The sequence below is a fragment of the Schistocerca serialis genome, chromosome 4 (assembly GCF_023864345.2).
Source record: "Schistocerca serialis cubense isolate TAMUIC-IGC-003099 chromosome 4, iqSchSeri2.2, whole genome shotgun sequence".
NCBI classification, from domain to species: Eukaryota; Metazoa; Arthropoda; class Insecta; order Orthoptera; family Acrididae; genus Schistocerca; species Schistocerca serialis.
The window spans coordinates 974317925-974321812 of record NC_064641.1 but is presented as its reverse complement, the minus strand read 5'-3'; positions in this window follow the sequence as shown (position 1 = coordinate 974321812).

Here is a 3888-nt window from a genome sequence, read left to right as displayed (position 1 = left end):
AAATACAGAAATTGCATCGGAATTAAATAAAAGAGGCACAATGCCGACTTAAGTACAAGAAAACTGACTCTTCTTACTTTCTATGCTTTGAACTATTCCTGTGACACTAGTTGTACATTCCGATGCTTCACATCAGGTTTACTGTATACCTCTGACCTTCGTATTGACGATGAAACACAGAAATTGCATCGAAATTAAATACAAAAGGCACAATGCCGACTTAAGAACAAGAAAACTGACTCTTCCTACTGTCTATGTTTTGAATCATTCTTGTGACACTAGTTATAGTTTCCGATGCTTCACTTCAGGTTTACTGTATCCCTCTGACCTTCTTATTGTTGTTGAAACGCAGAAATTGCATCGGAATTAAATACAAAATGAAAAATGCCGACTTAAGGACAAGAAATATGACTCTTCTTACTGTCTATGTTTTGAACCATTATGTGACACTAGTTATAGATTCCGATGCTTCACTTCAGGTTTACTGTATCCCTCTGACCTTCTTATTGACGATGAAATACAGAAATTGCATCGGAATTAAATACTAAAGGCACAATGCCGACATAAGTACAAGAAAACTGACTCTTCTTACTGTCTATGTTTTGAACCATTATGTGACACTAGTTATAGATTCCGATGCTTCACTTCAGGTTTACTGTATCCCTCTGACCTTCTTATTGACGATGAAACACAGAAATTGCATCGGAATTAAATACAAAAGGCACAATGCCGACTTAAGAACAAGAAAACTGACTCTTCCTACTGTCTATGTTTTGAATCATTCATGTGACACTAGTTATAGTTTCCGATGCTTCACTTCAGGTTTACTGTATCCCTCTGACCTTCTTATTGTTGATGAAACGCAGAAATTGCATCGGAATTAAATACAAAAGGCACAATGCCGACTTAAGGACAAGACAACTGACTCTTCTTACTGTCTATGTTTTGAACCATTATGTGACACTAGTAATAGATTCCGATGCTTCACTTAAGGTTTACTGTATCCCTCTGACCTTCTTATTGACGATGAAATACAGAAATTGCATCGGAATTAAATACTAAAGGCACAATGCCGACATAAGTACAAGAAAACTGACTCTTCTTACTGTCTATGTTTTAACCATTGCTGTGACACTAGTTATAGATTCCGATGCTTCACTTCAGGTTCACTCTATCCCTCTGACCTTCTTATTGACGATGAAACACTGAAATTCCATCGGAATTAAATACAAAAGGCACAATGCCAACTTAAGTACAAGAAAACTGACTCTTCTTACTGTCTATGTTTTGAACCATTCCTGTGACACTAGTTATAGATTCCGATGCTTCACTTCAGGTTTACTGTATCCCTCTGACCTTCTTATTGACGATGATACACAGAAATTGCATCGGATATAAATACAAAAGGCACAATGCCGACTTAAGTACAAGAAGACTGACTCTTATTACTGTCTATGATTTGAACCATTCTTGTGACACTAGTTATAGATTCCGATGCTTCACTTCAGGTTCACTGTATCCCTCTGACCTTCATATTGACGATGAAACACTGAAATTCCATCGGCATTAAATACAAAATGCACAATGCCGTCTTAAGTACAAGAAAACTGACTCCTCTTACTGTCCATATTTTGAACCATTCCTGTGACACTAGTTATAGATTCCGATGCTTCACTTCAGGTTTACTGAATCCCTCTGACCTTCTTATTGACGATGAAACACAGAAATTGAATCAGAATTAAATAGCAAAGGCACAATGCTGACTTAAGTACAAGAAAACTAACTCTTCTTACTGTCTATGTTTGATCCTTTCCTGTGAGACCAGTTTTAGGGTCCGGTGCTTCACTTCATGTTTACTGTATCCCTTGGACGTTGTTATTGACGATGAAACACTGAAATTGCATCGGAATTAAATACAAAAGGCACAATGCCGACTTACGTACAAGAAGACTGACTCTTCTTACTGACTATGTTTTGAACATTTCCTGTGAGACCAGTTTTAGATTCTGATGCTTCACTATATGTTTACTGTATCCCTTGGACCTTCTTATTGACGATGAAGCACAGAAATTGCATCGGAATAAAATACACAAGGCACAACGCCGACTTAAGTACAAGAAGACTGACTCTTCTTACTGACTATCTTTTGAACATTTCCTGTTATACCAGTTTTAGATTCCGATGCTTCACTATATGTTTACTGTATCCCTTGGACCTTCTTATTGACGATTAAACACAGAAATTGCATCGGAATTAAATATAAAATGCACAATGCGGACTTAAGTACAAGAAAACTTTCTGTTCTTAATGTGTATGTATTGAACCATTCCCGTGACACTAGTTATAGATTCCGATGCTTCACTTGAGGTATACTATATCTCTCTGACCTTCTTATTGACGATGAAACACAGAAATTGCATCAGAATTAAATACAAAAGGCACAATGCCGACGCAAGTACAAGAAGACTGGCTCTTTTACTGTCCATGTTTTGAAACTTTCCTGTGAGACCGGTTTTAGATTCCGATGCTTCACTTCAGGTTTACTGTATCCCTTGGATCTCCTTATTGACGACGTAACACAGAAATTGCATCGGAATTAAACAGAAAAGGCACAATGTCGACTTAAGTACCAGAAAGCTGACTCTTCTTACTGCCTTTGTTTTGATCCATTCCTGTGACACTAGTTACACATTCCGATGCCTCACTTCAAGTTTACTGTATACCTCTGACTTTCTTATTGACGATGAAACACAGAAATTGCAGCGGAATTAAATACAAAAAAGCAAAATGCCGACTCAAGTACAAGAAAACTGACTCTTCTTACTGTTTTTGCTTTGAACTATTCCTGTGACCCTAGTTATAGATTTCGATGCTTCACTTCAGGTTTACTGTACGCCTCGGACTTTCTTATTGACGATGAAACACAGAAATTGCATCGGAATTAAATACAAAAGGCACAATGCCGACTTAAGAACAAGAAAACTGACTCTTCCTACTGTCTATGTTTTGAATCATTCATGTGACACTAGTTATAGTTTCCGATGCTTCACTTCAGGTTTACTGTATCCCTCTGACCTTGTTATTGTTGATGAAACGCAGAAATTGCATCGGAATTAAATACAAAAGGCACAATGCCGACTTAAGGACAAGAGAACTGACTCTTCTTACTGTCTATGTTTTGAACCATTATGTGACACTAGTTATAGATTCCGATGCTTCACTTCAGGTTTACTGTATCCCTCTGACTTTGTTATTGACGATGAAATACAGAAATTGCATCGGAATTAAATACTAAAGGCACAATGCCGACATAAGTACAAGAAAACTGACTCTTCTTACTGTCTATGTTTTAACCATTGCTGTGACACTAGTTATAGATTCCGATGCTTCACTACAGGTTCACTGTATCCCTCTGACCTTCTTATTGACGATGAAACACTGATATTCCATCGGAATTAAATACAAAAGGCACAATGCCAACTTAAGTACAAGAAAACTGACTCTTCTTACTGTCTATGTTTTGAACCATTCTTGTGACACTAGTTATAGATTCCGATGCTTCACTTCAGGTTTACTGTATCCCTCTGACCTTCTTATTGACGATGAAACAAAGAAATTGCATCGGATATAAATACAAAAGGCACAATGCCGACTGAAGTACAAGAAGACTGACTCTTATTACTGTCTATATTTTGAACCATTCTTGTGACACTAGTTATAGATTCCGATGCTTCACTTCAGGTTCACTGTATCCCTCTGACCTTCATATTGACGATGAAACACTGATATTCCATCGGAATTAAATACAAAATGCACAATGCCGACTTAAGTACAAGAAAACTGAATCCTCTTACTGTCCATATTTTGAACCATTCCTGTGACACTAGT